Here is a 23,847-nt window from a genome sequence, read left to right on the forward strand (position 1 = left end):
CACTGGTACAGAGAGACAGGAAACACAGGGATAAATACACTGGTACAGAGAGACAGGAAACACAGGGATAAATACACTGGTACAGAGAGACAGGAAACACAGGGATAAATACACTGGTACAGAGAGACAGGAAACACAGGGATAAATACACTGGTACAGAGAGACAGGAAACACAGGGATAAATACACTGGTACAGAGAGCCAGGAAACACAGGGATAAATACACTGGTACAGGGAGACAGGAAACACAGGGATAAATACACTGGCACAGAGAGACAGGAAACACAGGGATAAATACACTGGTACAGAGAGACAGGAAACACAGGGATAAATACACTGGTACAGAGAGACAGGAAACACAGGGATAAATACACTGGTACAGAGAGACAGGAAACACAGGGATAAATACACTGGTACAGAGAGACAGGAAACACAGGGATAAATACACTGGTACAGAGAGACAGGAAACACAGGGATAAATACACTGGTACAGAGAGACAGGAAACACAGGGATAAATACACTGGTACAGAGAGACAGGAAACACAGGGATAAATACACTGGTACAGAGAGACAGGAAACACAGGGATAAATACACTGGTACAGAGAGACAGGAAACACAGGGATAAATACACTGGTACAGAGAGACAGGAAACACAGGGATAAATACACTGGTACAGAGAGACAGGAAACACAGGGATAAATACACTGGTACAGGGAGACAGGAAACACAGGGATAAATACACTGGCACAGAGAGACAGGAAACACAGGGATAAATACACTGGTACAGAGAGACAGGAAACACAGGGATAAATACACTGGTACAGAGAGACAGGAAACACAGGGATAAATACACTGGTACAGAGAGACAGGAAACACAGGGATAAATACACTGGTACAGAGAGACAGGAAACACAGGGATAAATACACTGGTACAGAGAGACAGGAAACAGGGATAAATACACTGGGGGAAATCAGCGACACCTGGATGGGGTGGAGACAATCACAAGGACAGGTGAAACAGATCAGAGCGTGACACCTCCTGCTCTTTCTCCTGTTGTAGTTGTCTCACCACTGTCCAGAGTGCAGATATGTCTCTGTCCACCTCCAGCTCTCCGGGTCTGGTTAAGGGGGTGTTGTTGTGCTGGACTGTTGTCTGGGTCTGTGCTGACTGGAGTGTAATCACCTGCTGTTCCAGCTCCACCTGCCTTACCTCCAGCTGGGTGAATTTGTCCTTCATTTCAATGAGGGAGTAGTACTCTGTGCTGGGAGGTTGACTGTCCGCTGGGGGTTGTTCATCTGTGGGGTTATATAATGAAGAGGTCTGGTCTGACCCGCTCGGGATGGCTCGTCTGTGGGGTTATATAATGAAGAGGTCTGGTTTGACCCGCTCGGGGTGGGGGTATCTTTATCAAGGGAGAGCTTCTCCTGCTGGGCTAAATCTTTGATTAGGTGAAAGTCCAGCTGAAACTGTTTGGGGTTACCCTGTACCATCACTGTTCCGGACTTATAGAGGTTTATATTAGCTGACTCAGAGTCCTCGTTGTCTAGTGTCCTGAGTTTCCACCCCCTCGGTAACACCCCCCCCCCCCCCCCTCTTAACAGAGGGGTAGTGTGTTAATATAGCACTGTGCCATACCAGGGGATGGTTTGTGTGGAAGAGGTGGAAGATGAGGTTGCTGTTGTTCCCATTTTTATAATAGTCAGCAAAAAGTGTTTCTTGATTTTCCAAAAGGAGCTTCATTTTGTGCTCTTTTCCTGTCTTGTCATTCTTACGCGGGTAACTGTTACATCTATTTGAATTACCTCTGAACAGCAGCTTCTAAGGCCTCTCCATTTGGTTGGGGTAGACTGTGCGACTCTCCTGCCGTTTTTGGGCTAAAGGGCTTTGACACCTCTCACAACTAATTCAAGTTGTATCAAGCTTGGCAACCTTTAATATAGCATTCAGTTCTTATAATGTATTTTTCTTCTTGTCTTTTGGAAATAAAATATAGCTTCAGGCTAAACATTACTCACTCAGTTCCAGGTTGGATGGCGTGTCAAGTGTCTCTGTTGTTTTCCAGAGCGTTTGCTGTGTAGCGTTGGAATAATAATCTTGAGTATTTGTAAACCTTCCAGGTGATTCTCCATCCAAAATCAGGCGGTAGGTTTTGAGTGTTGATTTGGAGTGAGGGTTATGTTGTAGAGTTTATCAAACTATACAGCTATATATTTTTTAAGAACATGCTGAAAAATGCCGGAGCTAATTTCCTCATGACCTTTCTCTCTCTCTCTCTCTGTCTCTCTCTCTCTCTGTCTCTCTCTGTCTCTCTCTCTGTCTCTCTCCTTGTCTCTCTCTCTCTGTCTCTCTCTGTCTCTCTCTCTGTCTCTCTCCTTGTCTCTCTCTCTCTGTCTCTCTCTCTGTCTCTCTCCTTGTCTCTCTCTGTCTCTCTCTCTCTGTCTCTCTCTCTCTCTCTGTCTCTCTCTCTGTGTCTCTCTCTGTCTCTCTCTCTGTCTCTCTCCTTGTCTCTCTCTCTGTCTCTCTCTCTGTCTCTCTCCTTGTCTCTCTCTGTCTCTCTCTCTCTGTCTCTCTCTCTCTCTCTGTCTCTCTCTCTCTGTCTCTCTCTGTCTCTCTCTCTGTCTCTCTCCTTGTCTCTCTCTCTGTCTCTCTCTCTCTGTCTCTCTCAGTGGGGAGAAGTGATGATGTGACACTAGCTGACATCCCCTCCTGATCCATCTCATAGTGTGTAGGAGTCAGGACAAAAGCCTGACTGCCACTTCACTTCTCTCGGCCCCCCATGTGTGTTATTGTATTGTCATTGTATTGTCTCTAAGTGCGTAGAGTGTAACTCCCTCTGTGCTTTTCCGTGTCCCTTCTGTACAGTTGATTAAAAGATATAAGTCTGAATTCAGAGGTTCTGTAGCTCCCAAACTGTCCTACCTAGTCCCATACACCAATATACCAGGTGTGTTCCATCGACCAATATACCAGGTGTGTCCCATCCACCAATATACCAGTTGTGTCCCATCCACCAAACTACCAGGTGTGAAAAAGGGAAGGGACTCAGGGGGTATGCTAATTTGGTATAGAGCAGACCTAACTCACTCTACTAAATTCATCAAAACTGGAACATTCTACAATTGGCTAGAAATTCAAAAGGAAATGATCTCAACAGAGAAAAATGTCCTCCTGTGTGCTACCTATATCCCCCCACTAGAATCCCCATACTTTAATGAAGACAGCTTCTCCATCCTGGAGGGGGAAATCAATCATATTCAGGCACAGGGACATGTACTAGTCTGTGGCGACCTAAATGCCAGAACCGGACAAGAACCTGACACCCTCAGCACAATTAGTGAACAACAAATTCAATCCCTTTTAGACAACTTCCTGGACAAAACGTTTCACTGTAACAGTGAAGGTGTAAACTTGGCAGTAGAAAACCTAAACCGTATATTTGACCTCTCAGCTTCCCAATAAAATCTAAAAATGTAAAGCAGACAACCTAAGAAAATTAACATGACAAATGGTTTGATGAAGAATGCAAAAAAATAAGAAAGAAATTGAGAAACCTGTCCAACCAAAAACATAGAGACCCAGAAAACCTGAGTCTACGCCTTCACTATGGTGAATCACTAAAACAATACAGAAATACACTACGGAAATAGAAGGAACAGCACATCAGAAATCAGCTCAATGTAATTGAAGAATCCATAGACTCTAACCACTTCTGGGAAAATTGGAAAACACTAAACAAACAACAACACTGTCACGTTCTGACCTTAGTTATTTTGTTATGTCTTTGTTTTAGTATGGTCAGGGCGTGAGTTGGGTGGGTTGTCTATGTTCCGTTTTCTATGTTGTGTTAGGCCTGGCAGGCAGGTGTCGTTAGCTGCTTCTGATTTCCCACTTGTGTTTCGTGGGTGTTTATTTTCCTGTTTAGTGTTTTTTTTTGTCATTCACGGGACTGTTCGTTGGTCGTTTATTGTTTTGTTCAGTTACTTAATTAAAAGATATGAACACTTAACACGCTGCACTTTGGTCCTCATCTCCTTCAGATGACGACCGTTACAAACACAAAGAATGACCTTTCCAAAATGGAGATGTATGGGTAAACCACTTCTCCAATCTGATTGGCCCTATAACAAACAGCAAAAACGGAGATGTATGGGTAAACCACTTCTCCAATCTGATTGGCCCTATAACAAACAGCAAAAACGGAGATGCATGGTTAAACCACTTCTCCAATCTGATTGGCCCTATAACAAACAGCAAAAACATAAACATGATCAAATACAAATCTTAGAATCATCTATTAAAGACTACCAGAACCCACTGGATTATCTGATTACCTTGAATGAACTACAGGACAAAATACAAACCTTCCAACCTAAAAAGGCACGTGGTGTTGACGGTATACTAGATGAAATGATAAAATATAGATGACACTATTTAACATCATCCTCAGCTCTGGCATCTTCCCTAATATTTGGAACCAAAGCCTGATCACCCCATTCCACAAAAGTGGAGACAAATTTGACCTGAATAACTACCGTGGGATATTCGTCAACAGCAACCTTGGGGAAATCCTCTGCATTATCATTAACAGCAGACTGTTACATTTCCTCAGTGAAAATAATGTACTGAATAAATGTCAAATGGGATTTTTACCAAGACACCATGCGACAGACCACGTATTCACCCTACACACTCTAATTCACATACAAACTTATCAAAACAACGGAAAAGTGTAGTAAGTGTGAAGAGACTCATAGATGAAGGTTGGTTAATTAAACGTAATGGTTGGTGAATTAGACGTAATGAAGGTTGGTTAATTAGACATAATGAAGGTTGGTTAATTAGACATATTGAAGCTTGGTTAATTAGACATAATGAAGCTAGGTTAATTAGACGTAATGAAGGTTGGTTAATTAGACATAATGAAGGTTGGTTAATTAGACATATTGAAGCTTGGTTAATTAGACATAATGAAGCTAGGTTAATTAGACGTAATGAAGGTTGGTTAATTAGACATAATGAAGCTAGGTTAATTAGACGTAATGAAGGTTGGTTAATTAGACATAATGAAGGTTGGTTAATTAGCCTGTTAGATCTACCCCCCCCTTTTTTGAAAATTCTGTTAAAAATCGCGCAACTTTTCAGCGTCCTGCTACTCATGCCAGGAATATAGTATATGCATATGATTAGTATGTGTGGATAGAAAACACTCTGAAGTTTATAAAACTGGTTAAATCACGGCTGTGACTATAACAGAGCGTGTGTTTCATTGAAAAACGCAAGAAAAACTGCTCTCTGAAAGCAAAAAATAATTTCCATAAGTCACTTCCACCAGTTGTTAAAGGACAACAGAATTTAATGGAAATTTGCCTGCACTTCATACAAATTCCGCACGATGGCGCCATTGTACTAATTTTCAATCGAATTAATTGTTGGAAAATCCATCTGTCTGACCCCAAGTTTTCAAGTCTTCACCCGGATGCAGTTCAAGGAGAGATCAGATTGCATTGTTTTTGAAGTGAGGACCTATTGAAGAGACATCGCCCTGTAATCGTTTTGATAGATTATAAACGTTTACTAATACCTAAAGTTGGATTACAAAAGGATTTCGAAGTGTTTTGTGAAAGTTTATCGTCGACTTTTTTAATTTTAAAAAATTACGCAGCGTTTAAAAACGATGAATTTTTCTGAATGACACTACTTCAATACAAAGCTATTTTGGGTATATATGGACCGATTTAAACGAAAAAAAGACCCAATAGTGATGTTTATGGGGCATATAGGAGTGCCAAGAAAGAAGCTCGTCTAAGGTAATGAATGTTTTATATTTTATTTCTGCGTTTTGGGTAGCGCCGTCTATCGCAAAATCTGTTGTTTACGTGTCGAGCTGGCATTTTGGGGGGTGCATGCTATCAGATAATAGCTTCTGATGCTTTCGCCGAAAAGCATTTTAAAAATCTGACTTGCTGGCTAGGTTCACAACGAGTGTAGCTTTAATTTAATACCCTGCTTGTGAATTTTGATCAAGGTTTGAGTTTTAACGAGTACATTTAGCATTTAGCGTAGCGCATTTGCATTTCCAGGTGCCTACTTGGGACATGTGCGTCTCAAGTAGATTCAAGAAGTTAGACATATTGAAGCTTGGTTAATTAGACATAATGAAGCTAGGTTAATTAGACGTAATGAAGGTTGGTTAATTAGACATAATGAAGCTTGGTTAATTAGACGTAATGAAGGTTGGTTAATTAGACATAATGAAGGTTGGTTAATTAGACGTAATGAAGGTTGGTTAATTAGACATAATGAAGGTTGGTTAATTAAACGTAATGAAGATTGGTTAATTAGACATAATGAAGGTTGGTTAATTAGACATAATGAAGCTAGGTTAATTAGACATAATGAAGCTAGGTTAATTAGACATAATGAAGGTTGGTTAATTAGACATATTGAAGCTTGGTTAATTAGACATAATGAAGCTAGGTTAATTAGACGTAATGAAGGTTGGTTAATTAGACATAATGAAGCTAGGTTAATTAGACGTAATGAAGGTCAGAACGTGACAGCTAGGTTAATCGAACATAGAGAATCTTGGTTAGTCAGACATCATTTCATTGAATACATGTTTTGGGTGCAGGGTAGACTGATGACATGAAGGGAGAGTCTCTCTTGTTAGAGGTTAAAGAGACAGACCTGAGATTAGCTGGTTCGAATCCCAGGTCTGGTGGGTGAATCACATTAAAGGAAATGACAATGCAGGAGGGTAAGCAGAATCTATCTGCTGCCATTGTGCCCCTTGATCAAGGCACTGAAGGGTAACTAATACTAGTCTCGATCATCTTTTTCTCTTCTCCTGCTGTTCCAGAGTGTCGTGTGATGAAGTCCGTGGTCTTTGGTAAAATGTCCGCCCCTGTGACCAGCCGTGGTTCTCCGCGCTCCATGGGCCTGTCAAGAGGCAGCAAGTCCCCCGCAGGCTCCGGTAAGACTGGAACACACATACAAACACACACACACACACACACACACCCTCTGTTTTGTTCATGTGACTCTAATTTGTTTTGTTATCAGTAAATGCTTCAAACAGGGGCAGTCCAGATGGAAATTCATTGAACTACCTGAACCTAGCTGAACTACCTGAACCTAGCTGAACCTAGCTGAGCCTACCTGAACCTAGCTGATCCTAGCTGAACCTAGTTGAACTACCTGAACCTAACTGAACCTAATTGAACCTAACTGTACCTAGCTGAACTACCTGAACCTAGCTGACCTACCTGAACTTACTTGAACCTACCTGAACCTATCTGAACCACCTGAACCTACCTGAACCTAGCTGAACCTAGCTGAACTAGCTGAACCTAGCTGAACCTACCTGAATCTAGCTGAACCCAGCTGAACCTACCTGAACCTAGCTGAACCTACCTGAACCTAACTGAACCTAGCTGAACCTACCTGAATCTAACTGAACCTAGCTGAACTACCCGAACCTAGCTGAACCTAGCTGAACTACCCGAACCTAGCTGAACCTAGCTGAACTACCCGAACCTAGCTGAACCTAGCTGAACCATCTGAACCTAGCTGAACCTAGCTGAACCTAGCTGAACCTACCTGAATCTAGCTGAACCTAGCTGAACTACCTGAACATAGCTGAACCTAGCTGAACCTACCTGAATCTAGCTGAACCTAGCTGAACTACCTGAACCTAGCTGAACCTAGCTGAACTACCTGAACTACCTGAACCTAGCTGAACCTAGCTGAAATACCTTAACTACCTGAACCTAGCTGAACCTAGCTGAACTACCTGAACCTAGCTGAACTACCTGAACCTAGCTGAACCTAGCTGAACTACCTGAACTACCTGAACCTAGCTGAACCTAGCTGAACTACCTGAACTACCTGAACCTAGCTGAACCTAGCTGAACTATCTGAACCTAGCTGAACCTAGCTGAACTACCTGAACCTAGCTGAACTACCTGAACCTACCTGAACCTAGCTGAACCTTAACATGTTCTCCTCAGTGGACAAAGAGCCTTAGTTGATGTGTCTTAGTGTGGATGAGTGAGAATTAAAGATGAACTATGCAGAAATCACTCTTCCATTTCCTGGTTGCTAAAACTAAAATTGTCTTGAGTTTATGTGACTAAATAATGTGGTATAGTGTAGAGAATCATTGTACCATCTCAACCACTGTGAAATGTATTTTCCATGAACAAAAATATTGTTGTTTCAGCTGTTTCAAGTTAAGAACGAGAAGCTTAGTAGGGTAGTAGAGTAGTAGAGTAGTAGGGTAGTAGAGTAGTAGAGTAGTAGGGTAGTAGGGTAGTAGAGTAGTAGAGTAGTAGAGTAGTAGGGTAGTAGAGTAGTAGGGTAGTAGGGTAGTAGAGTAGTAGAGTAGTAGGGTAGTAGAGTAGTAGAGTAGTAGAGTAGTAGAGTAGTAGGGTAGTAGAGTAGTAGAGTAGTAGGGTAGTAGGGTAGTAGAGTAGTAGGGTAGTAGAGTAGTAGAGTAGTAGGGTAGTAGGGTAGTAGAGTAGTAGATTAGTAGAGTAGTGGGGTAGTAGAGTAGTAGAGTAGTAGAGTAGTAGAGTAGTAGGGTAGTAGGGTTGTAGGGTAGTAGAGTAGTAGGGTAGTAGAGTAGTAGGGTAGTAGAGTAGTAGAGTAGTAGGGTAGTAGAGTAGTAGGGTAGTAGAGTAGTAGGGTAGTAGAGTAGTAGATTAGTAGAGTGGGGTAGTAGAGTAGTAGAGTAGTAGGGTAGTAGGGTAGTAGAGTAGTAGGGTAGTAGGGTAGTAGAGTAGTAGGGTAGTAGAGTAGTAGTGTAATAGGGTAGTAGGGTAGTAGGGTAGTAGGGTAGTAGAGTAGTAGAGTAGTAGGGTAGTAGGGTAGTAGAGTAGTAGGGTAGTAGAGTAGTAGTGTAATAGGGTAGTAGGGTAGTAGAGTAGTAGGGTAATAGGGTAGTAGAGTAGTAGGGTAGTAGAGTAGTAGAGTAGTAGGGTAGTAGAGTAGTAGGGTAGTAGAGTAGTAGGGTAGTAGAGTAGTAGGGTAGTAGGGTAGTAGAGTAGTAGTGTAATAGGGTAGTAGGGTAGTAGAGTAGTAGGGTAGTAGAGTAGTAGAGTAGTAGGGTAGTAGGGTAGTAGAGTAGTAGGGTAGTAGGGTAGTAGAGTAGTAGGGTAGTAGGGTAGTAGAGTAGTAGAGTAGTAGAGTAGTAGGGTAGTAGGGTAGTAGAGTAGAAGTGTAATAGGGTAGTAGAGTAGTAGGGTAGTAGGGTAGTAGAGTAGTAGAGTAGTAGGGTAGTAGAGTAGTAGAGTAGTAGAGTAGTAGAGTAGTAGTGTAATAGGGTAGTAGGGTAGTAGAGTAGTAGGGTAGTAGAGTAGTAGAGTAGTAGGGTAGTAGAGTAGTAGGGTAGTAGAGTAGTAGGGTAGTAGAGTAGTAGGGTAGTAGGGTAGTAGAGTAGTAGGGTAGTAGGGTAGTAGAGTAGTAGGGTAGTAGGGTAGTAGAGTAGTAGAGTAGTAGAGTAGTAGGGTAGTAGGGTAGTAGAGTAGAAGTGTAATAGGGTAGTAGAGTAGTAGGGTAGTAGGGTAGTAGAGTAGTAGAGTAGTAGAGTAGTAGGGTAGTAGAGTAGTAGGGTAGTAGGGTAGTAGAGTAGTAGAGTAGTAGGGTAGTAGAGTAGTAGGGTAATAGGGTAGTAGGGTAGTAGAGTAGTAGGGTAGTAGAGTAGTAATGTAATAGGGTAGTAGGGTAGTAGAGTAGTAGAGTAGTAGGGTAGTAGGGTAGTAGAGTAGTAGAGTAGTAGGGTAGTAGGGTAGTAGAGTAGTAGTGTAATAGGGTAGTAGAGTAGTAGAGTAGTAGGGTAGTAGAGTAGTAGGGTAGTAGAGTAGTAGGGTAGTAGGGTAGTAGAGTAGTAGGGTAGTAGGGTAGTAGAGTAGTAGAGTAGTAGGGTAGTAGGGTAGTAGAGTAGTAGAGTAGTAGGGTAGTAGGGTAGTAGAGTAGTAGAGTAGTAGGGTAGTAGGGTAGTAGAGTAGTAGGGTAGTAGGGTAGTAGAGTAGTAGGGTAGTAGAGTAGTAGGGTAGTAGAGTAGTAGAGTAGTAGGGTAGTAGAGTAGTAGAGTAGTAGGGTAGTAGGGTAGTAGTGTAATAGGGTAGTAGAGTAGTAGGGTAGTAGGGTAGTAGAGTAGTAGAGTAGTAGAGTAGTAGGGTAGTAGAGTAGTAGGGTAGTAGGGTAGTAGAGTAGTAGGGTAGTAGGGTAGTAGGGTAGTAGAGTAGTAGAGTAGTAGGGTAGTAGAGTAGTAGGGTAGTAGGGTAGTAGGGTAGTAGAGTAGTAGAGTAGTAGAGTAGTAGGGTAGTAGGGTAGTAGAGTAGTAGAGTAGTAGTGTAATAGGGTAGTAGGGTAGTAGAGTAGTAGGGTAGTAGGGTAGTAGAGTAGTAGAGTAGTAGGGTAGTAGGGTAGTAGAGTAGTAGGGTAGTAGGGTAGTAGAGTAGTAGGGTAGTAGAGTAGTAGGGTAGTAGAGTAGTAGGGTAGTAGAGTAGTAGGGTAGTAGGGTAGTAGGGTAGTAGGGTAGTAGAGTAGTAGAGTAGTAGGGTAGTAGAGTAGTAGAGTAGTAGGGTAGTAGAGTAGTAGGGTAGTAGAGTAGTAGAGTAGTAGGGTAGTAGAGTAGTAGGGTAGTAGAGTAGTAGGGTAGTAGGGTAGTAGAGTAGTAGAGTAGTAGGGTTGTAGGGTAGTAGGGTAGTAGGGTAGTAGGGTAGTAGGGTAGTAGAGTAGTAGAGTAGTAGGGTAGTAGAGTAGTAGAGTAGTAGGGTAGTAGAGTAGTAGGGTAGTAGAGTAGTAGAGTAGTAGGGTAGTAGAGTAGTAGAGTAGTAGAGTAGTAGGGTAGTAGAGTAGTAGGGTAGTAGGGTAGTAGAGTAGTAGGGTAGTAGAGTAGTAGGGTAGTAGGGTAGTAGAGTAGTAGAGTAGTAGAGTAGTAGAGTAGTAGTGTAATAGGGTAGTAGGGTAGTAGAGTAGTAGGGTAGTAGAGTAGTAGGGTAGTAGAGTAGTAGAGTAGTAGGGTAGTAGGGTAGTAGGGTAGTAGAGTAGTAGAGTAGTAGGGTAGTAGAGTAGTAGAGTAGTAGGGTAGTAGAGTAGTAGAGTAGTAGGGTAGTAGGGTAGTAGGGTAGTAGAGTAGTAGGGTAGTAGGGTAGTAGGGTAGTAGAGTAGTAGAGTAGTAGAGTAGTAGGGTAGTAGAGTAGTAGGGTAGTAGGGTAGTAGAGTAGTAGGGTAGTAGAGTAGTAGGGTAGTAGGGTAGTAGAGTAGTAGGGTAGTAGAGTAGTAGGGTAGTAGAGTAGTAGGGTAGTAGTGTAATAGGGTAGTAGGGTAGTAGAGTAGTAGGGTAGTAGAGTAGTAGAGTAGTAGGGTAGTAGAGTAGTAGAGTAGTAGGGTAGTAGAGTAGTAGAGTAGTAGGGTAGTAGAGTAGTAGGGTAGTAGAGTAGTAGGGTAGTAGGGTAGTAGTGTAATAGGGTAGTAGGGTAGTAGAGTAGTAGGGTAGTAGGGTAGTAGAGTAGTAGGGTAGTAGAGTAGTAGAGTAGTAGGGTAGTAGAGTAGTAGGGTAGTAGGGTAGTAGAGTAGTAGAGTAGTAGAGTAGTAGAGTAGTAGTGTAGTAGGGTAGTAGAGTAGTAGAGTAGTAGGGTAGTAGGGTAGTAGGGTAGTAGAGTAGTAGAGTAGTAGGGTAGTAGGGTAGTAGGGTAGTAGAGTAGTAGAGTAGTAGTGTAATAGGGTAGTAGAGTAGTAGAGTAGTAGGGTAGTAGAGTAGTAGGGTAGTAGGGTAGTAGGGTAGTAGGGTAGTAGAGTAGTAGAGTAGTAGGGTAGTAGTGTAGTAGGGTAGTAGAGTAGTAGAGTAGTAGGGTAGTAGGGTAGTAGAGTAGTAGAGTAGTAGGGTAGTAGAGTAGTAGGGTAGTAGGGTAGTAGGGTAGTAGGGTAGTAGAGTAGTAGAGTAGTAGGGTAGTAGGGTAGTAGAGTAGTAGGGTAGTAGGGTAGTAGAGTAGTAGGGTAGTAGAGTAGTAGAGTAGTAGAGTAGTAGGGTAGTAGTGTAATAGGGTAGTAGGGTAGTAGAGTAGTAGGGTAGTAGAGTAGTAGAGTAGTAGGGTAGTAGAGTAGTAGAGTAGTAGGGTAGTAGAGTAGTAGAGTAGTAGGGTAGTAGAGTAGTAGGGTAGTAGAGTAGTAGGGTAGTAGGGTAGTAGTGTAATAGGGTAGTAGGGTAGTAGAGTAGTAGGGTAGTAGGGTAGTAGAGTAGTAGGGTAGTAGAGTAGTAGAGTAGTAGGGTAGTAGAGTAGTAGGGTAGTAGGGTAGTAGAGTAGTAGAGTAGTAGAGTAGTAGAGTAGTAGTGTAGTAGGGTAGTAGAGTAGTAGAGTAGTAGGGTAGTAGGGTAGTAGGGTAGTAGAGTAGTAGAGTAGTAGGGTAGTAGGGTAGTAGGGTAGTAGAGTAGTAGAGTAGTAGTGTAATAGGGTAGTAGAGTAGTAGAGTAGTAGGGTAGTAGAGTAGTAGGGTAGTAGGGTAGTAGGGTAGTAGGGTAGTAGAGTAGTAGAGTAGTAGGGTAGTAGTGTAGTAGGGTAGTAGAGTAGTAGAGTAGTAGGGTAGTAGGGTAGTAGAGTAGTAGAGTAGTAGGGTAGTAGAGTAGTAGGGTAGTAGGGTAGTAGGGTAGTAGGGTAGTAGAGTAGTAGAGTAGTAGGGTAGTAGGGTAGTAGAGTAGTAGGGTAGTAGGGTAGTAGAGTAGTAGGGTAGTAGAGTAGTAGGGTAGTAGGGTAGTAGGGTAGTAGAGTAGTAGAGTAGTAGGGTAGTAGGGTAGTAGGGTAGTAGAGTAGTAGGTTAGTAGAGTAGTAGGGTAGTAGGGTAGTAGAGTAGTAGAGTAGTAGGGTAGTAGAGTAGTAGAGTAGTAGGGTAGTAGAGTAGTAGAGTAGTAGGGTAGTAGTGTAATAGGGTAGTAGAGTAGTAGGGTAGTAGAGTAGTAGAGTAGTAGGGTAGTAGGGTAGTAGAGTAGTAGGGTAGTAGAGTAGTAGGGTAGTAGAGTAGTAGGGTAGTAGGGTAGTAGAGTAGTAGAGTAGTAGGGTAGTAGAGTAGTAGAGTAGTAGGGTAGTAGAGTAGTAGAGTAGTAGGGTAGTAGTGTAATAGGGTAGTAGAGTAGTAGGGTAGTAGGGTAGTAGAGTAGTAGAGTAGTAGAGTAGTAGAGTAGTAGAGTAGTAGGGTAGTAGAGTAGTAGGGTAGTAGGGTAGTAGAGTAGTAGAGTAGTAGAGTAGTAGAGTAGTAGAGTAGTAGGGTAGTAGGGTAGTAGAGTAGTAGAGTAGTAGGGTAGTAGAGTAGTAGGGTAGTAGAGTAGTAGGGTAGTAGAGTAGTAGGGTAGTAGAGTAGTAGTGTAATAGGGTAGTAGGGTAGTAGAGTAGTAGAGTAGTAGAGTAGTAGAGTAGTAGGGTAGTAGAGTAGTAGTGTAATAGGGTAGTAGGGTAGTAGAGTAGTAGTGTAATAGGGTAGTAGGGTAGTAGAGTAGTAGAGTAGTAGGTTCTGTGAGATGTTCTGATCATCTACATAGTTGAAGAGGTTGAAGGGAGCGATTCATCATCTGGAATATGATTGGCAGAAACCGTTTCAGAGGAGACAGCTGTTTGAGAGTCAGTGTGTGTGTAACAGAGCGAGTGGGAGAAAGAGACCTGGTTGCTGTGGAAACAAGGAGCAGACACAGCATGCGGTGGAAACAAAAACAACGACCATATATGGAGCCGACTTCCTGTTTAGTGGTTTGACGGAACACTGAGACAGAGGGTACTGCCTTCTGATTGGTATCTACAGACAGGTGTCAGACAGGTAGAATGGTAACAGATTCTAGGAACTGAGTTCTATTCTCAGGTTATATTTCAAGTCCTATTTTCCATTCACAGGTTATATCGCTCTTTAAAACAATGTATATATTTTGCCTTAATTTAACACCAGGTAGGTCAGTTGAGAACAAGTTCTCATTTACAAATGCGACCTGGCCAAGATAAAGCAAAGCAGTGCGACACAAACAACACAGAGTTACACATCGGATAAACAAATGTACAGTCAATAACACAAGAGAAAAAAATCTATAGACAGTGTGTGCAAATATAGTGAGATTAGGGAGGTAAGGCAATAAATAGGCCATGCTGGTGAAATAATTACAATTGAGCAATTAAAACACTGGAGTGGTAGATGTGCAGAAGATGCATGGCCAGCCGTGGAGAAATGCTTGTTGAAATTTTCGATTATTGTGGATTTGTCGGCGGTGACAGTGGTGCAGTGGGCAGCTGGGGGGAGGTGCTCTTGTTCTCCACGGACCTTACAGTGTCCCTCAGAAATGTCTAGTTGCTAATCTGGATAATGTGCGCCCAGGGTCGCTTATAAACCCGGGGTTGTTACAATATGGATGAAAAATCTATATTTTCCCATTCAGATTCACACTCGTTATTTTCTTTTCTATCAGGTAGGGAGGGTCTCAAGTCATGAAATTTGTGACTACAGTCAGACACCTCTACATGAATGGTTGTGTTGTTGTGTTGTTCTGTTCTGAGGTGAGGATGTTGCACATTGACCCTAACTAATACTGAGAAACCAACTCTTTCATCCACACATTCTCTCCTCTCCTTTCTGTCTCGTTTTCTTGCCCTCTCACCTCTCTCTATCCCTCTCCCTCTATCCCTCTCTACGCCGCTGTCTCTGTCTCTGTCTCTGTCTCTGTCTCTGTCTCTCTCTCTCTCTCTCTCTCTCTCTATCCCTCTATCTATCCCTATCTATGCCTCTCTCGTTCTCTATGCCTCTCTCATTCTCTATGCCTCTCGTTCTCTATGCCTCTCTCGTTCTCTATGCCTCTCTCATTCTCTATGCCTCTCTCATTCTCTATGCCTCTCTCGTTCTCTATGCCTCTCTCGTTCTCTATGCCTCTCTCATTCTCTATGCCTCTCTCGTTCTCTATGCCTCTCTCTCTCTATGCCTCTCTCTCTCTGTCCCTCTCTGTCCCTCTCTCTCTCTGTCCCTCTGTCTCTCTCTCTCTCTCTCTCTCTCTATCCCTCTCTACGCCGCTGTCTCTGTCTCTGTTTCTCTCTCTCTATCCCTATCTATGCCTCTCTCGTTCTCTATGTCTCTCTCGTTCTCTATGTCTCTCTCGTCCTCTATGCCTCTCTCATTCTCTATGTCTCTCTCGTCCTCTATGTCTCTCTCGTTCTCTATGCCTCTCTCGTTCTCTATGCCTCTCTCTCTATCCCTCACTCTGTCCCTCTGTCTCTCTCTCTATCCCGCTCTCTCTCTATCCCGCTCTCTCTCTATCCCTCTTCTCTCTCTCTTCTCTATTTATTTATCTGTCTCTCTCTCTATCCCTCTCTCTCTATCCCCCTCTCTCTCTATCTCTCTTCTCTCTCTCTCTTCTCTATTTAGTGCACTACTCTCTCGTTATTTAGTGCACTACTCTTTACTAGGAATAGGATGTAATTTGGGCCTTAGCCATTGTCCCTCCTCTAATCCTGTGCCCTACATTGGCCCTCATAGTGGGAGAGGAGACCATGCTAAATATAAAACTGTTTTGCCGCTCCACTGACTCACCAACCAACCGCTGGCACCAATATACTGTAACTGCATGTCAATTCAATTCAATTCAATTCAAGGGCTTTATTGGCATGGGAAACATGTGTTAACATTGCCAAAGCAAGTGAGGTAGACAACATACAAAGTTAATATATAAAGTGAAAAACAACAAAAATTAACAGTAAACATTACACATACAGAGGTTTCAAAACAGTAAAGACATTACAAATGTCATATTATATATATATACAGTGTTTTAACAATGTACAAATGGTTAAAGGACACAAGATAAAATAAATAAGCATAAATATGGGTTGTATTTACAATGGTGTGTGTTCTTCACTGGTTGCCCTTTTCTCGTGGCAACAGGTCACAAATCTTGCTGCTGTGATGGCACACTGTGGAATTTCACCCAGTAGATATGGGAGTTTTTCAAATTTGGATATGTTTTCGAATTCTTTGTGGATCTGTGTAATCTGAGGGAAATATGTCTCTCTAATATGGTCATACATTGGGCAGGAGGTTAGGAAGTGCAGCTCAGTTTCCACCTCATTTTGTGGGCAGTGAGCACATAGCCTGTCTTCTCTTGAGAGCCATGTCTGCCTACGGCGGCCTTTCTCAATAGCAAGGCTATGCTCACTGAGTCTGTACATAGTCAAAGCTTTCCTTAATTTTGGGTCAGTCACTGTGGTCAGGTATTCTGCCGCTGTGTACTCTCGGATTAGGGCCAAATAGCATTCTAGTTTGCTCTGTTTTTTTGTTAATTCTTTCCAATGTGTCAAGTAATTATCTTTTTGTTTTCTCATGATTTGGTTGGGTCTAATTGTGCTGTTGTCCTGGGGCTCTGTAGGGTGTGTTTGTGTTTGTGAACAGAGCCCCAGCCCCATGTCTCTGTCACCTTTCAAGATGTATCATGATGCCAGATGTATCATGTTAATAATGCCAGATGTATCATGTTAATAATGCCAGATGTATCATGGTGCCAGATGTATCATGATGCCAGATGTATCATGATGCCAGATGTATCATGTTAATAATGCCAGATGTTTCATATTAATAATGCCAGATGTATCATGATGCCAGATGTATCATATTAATGATGCCAGATGTATCATATTAATAATGCCAGATGTATCATATTAATAATGCCAGATGTATCATGATGCCAGATGTATCATATTAATGATGCCAGATGTATCATGATGCCAGATGTATCATATTAATAATGCCAGATGTATCATGATGCCAGATGTATCATATTAATAATGCCATATGTATCATGATGCCAGATGTATCATATTAATAATGCCAGATGTATCATGATGCCAGATGTATCATATTAATAATGCCATATGTATCATGATGCCAGATGTATCATATTAATAATGCCAGATGTATCATGATGCCAGATGTATCATATTAATGATGCCAGATGTATCATATTAATAATGCCAGATGTATCATATTAATAATGCCAGATGTATCATGATGCCAGATGTATCATATTAATGATGCCAGATGTATCATGATGCCAGATGTATCTTATTAATAATGCCAGATGTATCATATTAAGAATGACAGATATATCATGATGCCAGATGTATCATGTTAATAATGGCAGATGTGTCATATTATTGATGCCACATGTATCATATTAATAATGCCAGATTTATCATATTAATGATGCCAGATGTATCATGTTAATAATGCCAGATGTATCATATTAATAATGCCAGATGTACCATGATGCCAGATTGCAGATGTATCATGTTAATAATGCCAGAAGTATCATATTAATGATGCCACATGTATCATATTAATAATGCCAGATGTATCATATTAATAATGCCAGATGTATCATGATGCCAGATTGCAGATGTATCATGTTAATAATGCCAGAAGTATCATATTAATGATGCCACATGTATCATATCAATAATGCCAGATGTATCATATTAATAATGCCAGATGTATCATGATGCCAGATTGCAGATGTATCATGTTAATAATGCCAGATGTATCATGTTAATAATGCCAGATGTATCATGATGCCAGATGTATCATGTTAATAATGCCAGATATATCATAATGCCAGATGTGTCATGATGCCATATGTATCATGATGCCAGATGTATCATATTAATGATGCCAGATGTATCATGATGCCAGATGTATCATATTAATAATGCCAGATGTATCATATTAATAATGACAGATGTATCATGATGCCAGATGTATCATTTTAATAATGCCAGATGTAACATGTTAATAATGCCAGATGTATCATATTAATGATGCCAGATGTATCATATTAATAATGACAGATGTATCATGATGCCAGATGTATCATATTAATAATGCCAGATGTATCATGACGCCAGATGTATCATGTTAATAATGCCAGATGTATCATGATGCCAGATGTATCATGATGCCAGATAAATAATGTTAATAATGCCAGATGTATCATGATGCCAGATGTATCATGTTAATAATGCCAGATGTGTCATGATGCCAGATGTATCATGATGCCAGATGTGTCATGATGCCAGATGTGTCATGATGCCAGATGTATCATGGTAATAATGCTCGCTCTCGACAACTCACTCTCTCTCTCTTGAGGTTGCTCCTCCGTCTCTCGCTCAATTCAATTCAAAGGGCTTTATTGCTATGGGAAACACAGCCCCCCTCCCCCCTCCCCACACTGTAAAACACCGCCACTGGTGCTGTCATGGTTACGTAAGCAGCCCTCCCTCCTATGAGCGCTTGGTAGAATGTGTAGTGTACTGCGTGCTCCGGCTCGCTTTCCCATTCAAGGTGCCGCTCTCTCTCCTTTTGCTTCCTCTGTCTGTGTTCGGAGTAACACTGTGTTTTCATCATGCTTGAAGTCCAAGGTAGGGCATCTCTATTTCTCTTTCTACTTCCAAGTTATCACTCCTCATTGTTTTTATTTATTATAACTTTTATTATTAGGTGTTATTCATTTGCAATTATTTCTCTATTTTCTTTCTCTCTGCATTGAAAGTAAACATTTCACTGTTAGTCTACACCTGTTGTTTTTTTTACGAAGCATGTGACAAATACAATTTGATTCGATATTTTAACTCACAATTAGGTCGAAATGATGCCGCGAAGGTTTACAGCGTTCTTCTCTCAACGTTGTTCCCCAAGAGAGTTTCTGAACCTGCTGAAGGACGGACTCGTAACGGAATGAGCCTTTTGGTTGTGTATGTTATTTTCTCAGTTAAATATGCTCTTTAGAAGATGATAATAATATAAAGGAAGTGGATATTCACGTGGTTGGTTGAGAGGAAGACAGAACGAGCTCCAGTGGTTTCGCAATGGTGATGCTGGATTTGTTCTGGGTTATTTACATTTACATTACATATGCAACGTCCTGTATTTAGATGAAGACTGTTAGTGTTGATATTTATACACTGAACCATTTAATGAACTAGGTTTTTGTGTAGCCTGTGGATGTTTATCAACATATATTTCCACCAAGACAAGGACAGGCGATATCGCACTTTGTGTCTCTGAGTGAGACCTTTCCCCCAGTAAGGTCTTCTTCTACTTTGTGTAACTGAACTAGTTGCATGGCCCCAGGAGATGGGCTTGGTTTATGGGCAGATGGGGGAGAGGTGGGAGATTTGGGAGGTGGGCTGCGTATAGGGGTAGTTGGGGGAGACTGACATGACTGTAGAATTTACTGTAGTGTTTTTACAGCCATGACTGTAGTATTTACTGTAGTGTTTTTACAGACATGAATGTAGTATTTACTGTAGTGTTTACTGTAGTATTTACTGTAGTATTTACTGTAGTATTTACTGTAGTGTTTACTGTAGTGTTTTTACAGATGTGTCTAGTATTTACTGTAGTATTTACTGTAGTATTTACTGTAGTGTTTACTGTAGTATTTACTGTAGTATTTACTGTAGTATTTACTGTAGTGTTTACTGTAGTGTTTTTACAGATGTGTCTAGTATTTACTGTAGTATTTACTGTAGTATTTACTGTAGTGTTTACTGTAGTATTTACTGTAGTATTTACTGTAGTATTTACTGTAGTGTTTACTGTAGTGTTTTTACAGATGTGTCTAGTATTTACTGTAGTATTTACTGTAGTATTTACTGTAGTGTTTACTGTAGTGTTTTTACAGATGTGTAGTATTTACTGTAGTATTTACTGTAATGTTTTTACAGACGTGTCTAGTATTTACTATAGTATTTACTGTAGTGTTTATACAGACATGACTATAGTATTTACTGTAGTGTTTATTGTAGTGTTTTTACAGACATGACTATAGTATTTACTGTAGTATTTACTGTAGTATTTATTGTGGTGTTTTTACAGACATGACTATAGTATTTACTATAGTATTTACTGTAGTATTTACTGTAGTATTTATTGTAGTGTTTTTACAGACATGACTATAGTATTTACTATAGTATTTACTGTAGTATTTACTGTAGTATTTATTGTGGTGTTTTTACAGACATGACTATAGTATTTACTGTAGTATTTACTGTAGTGTTTTTACAGACATGACTATAGTATTTACTGTAGTATTTACTGTAGTGTTTTTACAGACATGACTATAGTATTTACTGTAGTATTTACTGTAGTATTTACTGTAGTGTTTTTGCAGACATGACTATAGTATTTACTGTAGTGTTTACTGTAGTATTTACTGTAGTATTTACTGTAGTGTTTTTGCAGACATGACTATAGTATTTACTGTAGTATTTACTGTAGTATTTACTGTAGTATTTACTGTAGTTTTTTTGCAGACATGACTATAGTATTTACTGTAGTGTTTATTGTGGTGTTTTTACAGACATGACTATAGTATTTACTGTAGTGTTTTTGCAGACATGACTATAGTATTTACTGTAGTATTTACTGTAGTATTTACTGTAGTGTTTTTGCAGACATGACTATAGTATTTACTGTAGTGTTTACTGTAGTGTTTTTACAGACATGACTATAGTATTTACTGTAGTATTTACTGTAGTGTTTATTGTGGTGTTTTTACAGACATGACTATAGTATTTACTGTAGTGTTTACTGTAGTGTTTATTGTGGTGTTTTTACAGACATGACTATAGTATTTACTGTAGTGTTTACTGTAGTGTTTTACAGACATGACTATAGTATTTACTGTAGTGTTTACTGTAGTGTTTTTACAGACATGACTATAGTATTTACTGTAGTATTTACTGTAGTGTTTATTGTGGTGTTTTTACAGACATGACTATAGTATTTACTGTAGTGTTTACTGTAGTGTTTTTACAGACATGACTATAGTATTTACTGTAGTATTTACTGTAGTGTTTATTGTGGTGTTTTTACAGACATGACTATAGTATTTACTGTAGTATTTACTGTAGTGTTTATTGTGGTGTTTTTACAGACATGACTGTAGTATTTACTGTAGTGTTTTTGCAGACATGACTGTAGTATTTACTGTAGTATTTACTGTAGTGTTTACTGTAGTGTTTATACAGGCATGACTAGTATTTACTGTAGTGTTTATACAGGCATCACTAGTATGTACTGTAGTGTTTTTACAGACATGACTATAGTATTTACTGTAAAGTAGGTATGAAACATTCTAATCAGTACATGATCAAGGGATACTACAGTGTGTTGTATAGTTGTTAGAATTATTAGGAATAAATGAATAATCAATATCCCCATTTTAAATAGAATTGTAACTAAGTAAACTTATACTCTGTTTTATTATATCTGATTAACAATATGAGTTCATACGATGGGATTGTGTGACACGGACAAGGAGTAATTAAAGTTAATGAACACCATTCCAACTAGGAAGAAACGAATGGGTTGTGGACTGTGAAAACAAATAAGGTCGTTAGCCTATGGTCGAACCTACGGAACTGAGCTCTGGGTTTTTTAGATAAGACATTGAGTGCATTCCTAGGTTTTCTGTTATGGTGATTGATAATGTTGAGGGGTCAAAAGTTACCTGGGAGTGTGTTAGTAAGTTAGAATGAACTTTTCACCTCACTTTGTCCCGGTCGAGAGGAGGGGATTCTGTTAAAGCAATGAAATGACGTCATGTTATTGTATATAAACTGTTGTTCGTGGTTAAGTGGGAGCTCGCTCCGAGAATAAATTCTGTTACCTATTATTAAAAAGACTGGTCTCCGTCTATTTTATGCAAACAAGAATCTTACAAATTCTCATAAAATAGATTATGGGTTTTCAATTAATGAAAGAACATTTGCATAATTAAATTACAGTAACAATATTATTGTACAGTATTCTACAGTATGTAGTATTTTTTTTATGTTGGGAGTTTTGGGAGAGAAGGTTGGGTTTGAGGGAGAGAGAGGAGGAAGAGAGAGAGAGGAGGATGGGGAGAGAGAGGAGGAAGAGAGAGAGAGGAGGATGGGGAGAGAGAGGAGGAAGAGAGAGAGAGGAGGATGGGGGACAGAGGAGGACGGGGGACAGAGTGGAGGACGAGGGAGAGAGAGAGAGGAGGAGGGGGGACAGAGGAGGACGGGGGACAGAGTGGAGGACGAGGGAGAGAGAGGAGGAACAGAGAGAGAGAGGAGGATGGGGGACAGAGGAGGACGAGGGACAGAGTGGAGGACGAGGGAGAGAGAGGAGGATGGGGAGAGAGAGGAGGAAGAGAGAGAGAGGAGGATGGGGGACAGAGGAGGACGGGGGACAGAGAGGAGGACGAGGGAGAGAGAGGAGGAAGAGAGAGAGGAGGATGGGGGACAGAGGAGGACGGGGGACAGAGAGGAGGAAGAGAGAGAGAGGAGGATGGGGGACAGAGGAGGACGGGGGACAGAGAGGAGGACGAGGGAGAGAGAGGAGGAAGAGAGAGAGAGGAGGATGGGGGACAGAGGAGGACGGGGGACAGAGTGGAGGACGAGGGAGAGAGAGGAGGAACAGAGAGAGAGGAGGACGGGGGAGAGGAGAGAGGGTTAGAGAGAGGGAGAGAGGAACCTTTCACACAGAAAGAGAGAGTGAGCGGTATTCATTTGATCCTTGTTTCTCCCTCAGGTCCGTGTTGTCTTGAGTTCATTCTGAGTTTGGCTTCAATTTACTCCTCTGCTGCTGCTTCAAACTCACATTAAGAGTCATTCTGATTCCCATGTGAAAAAAGCCTTTTGAGTGACTAAAACATCCCCCATAATATTTTTCCCCAATAAAAAATGATCAGCATTTGAGGGAAAAAAAAGGAAGGAAGTGTGTTGGGAGCCAGTAGGCTGAGTTGGCTGGGACTCTGTGAGCCGTGTTGCAGTGGGATTATCTCAAGCAAATTTGCAGAGACGTAAAGCAACTGAAATTGCATGCGACTTCCTTTCAACACATAACATCATGGTTTCACAAATGATATGTATGATCCAACTGTTTGGTTATCGTCGATATAGAATAAATGTTGGCTGTATAATTTCTCTGGCGAGCTTAATTGGAATTGTCAACAATGTTTTTCAAGCTAGTGAGCTAGTTCCTCTTTATTTTATTTAACTAGACAGTTAAGAACAAATTCTTATTTTCAATGACGGCCTAGGAACAGTGGGTTAACTGCCTGTTCAGGGGCAGAACAACACATTTTTACCTTGTCAGCTCAGGGGATTGAACTTGCAACCTTCCGGTTACTAGTCCAACGCTCTAACCACTAGGCTACCCTGCCGCCTCTACACTCTAACCACTAGGCTACTCTGCCGCCTCTACACTCTAACCACTAGGCTACCCTGCCGCCTCTACACTCTAACCACTAGGCTACCTGCCGCCTCTACACTCTAACCACTAGGCTACCTGCCGCCTCTACACTCTAACCACTAGACTACCTGCCGCCCCTACACTCTAACCACTAGGCTACCTGCCCCCCTACACTCTAACCACTAGGCTACCTGCCACCTCTACACTCTAACCACTAGGCTACCCTGCCGCCTCTACACTCTAACCACTAGGCTACCTGCCGCCTCTACACTCTAACCACTAGGCTACCTGCCGCCTCTACACTCTAACCACTAGGCTACCTGCCGCCTCTACACTCTAACCACTAGGCTACCTGCCGCCTCTACACTCTAACCACTAGGCTACCTGCCGCCTCTACACTCTAACCACTAGGCTACCTGCCGCCTCTACACTCTAACCACTAGGCTACCTGCCGCCCCTACACTCTAACCACTAGGCTACCTGCCTCCTCTACACTCTAACCACTAGGCTACCTGCCGCCTCTACACTCTAACCACTAGGCTACCTTGCCGCCCCGTTACTGAAATGGTTGTTCCAGGTTAGATGATTGAGCTAGTCTCAGTAT

General features: G+C 41.3%; 1 pseudogene across 1 annotated transcript in view; it reads left to right on the forward strand.

Annotated features, from left to right (window-relative positions):
* LOC110534821 (serine/threonine-protein kinase DCLK1-like) overlaps positions 1-23,847 on the forward strand; it is a 123,050-nt pseudogene that overhangs the window by 57,606 nt on the left and 41,597 nt on the right. Inside the window, exon 4 of the transcript XR_016484077.1 lies at positions 6,862-6,975. The product of XR_016484077.1 is annotated as a serine/threonine-protein kinase DCLK1-like (transcript). The remainder of the gene's footprint in view (positions 1-6,861; positions 6,976-23,847) is intronic.

This window comes from Oncorhynchus mykiss, chromosome 10, assembly GCF_057628025.1.
Source record: "Oncorhynchus mykiss isolate SJ-2025 chromosome 10, ASM5762802v1, whole genome shotgun sequence".
In the NCBI taxonomy this organism is placed as follows: domain Eukaryota; kingdom Metazoa; phylum Chordata; class Actinopteri; order Salmoniformes; family Salmonidae; genus Oncorhynchus; species Oncorhynchus mykiss.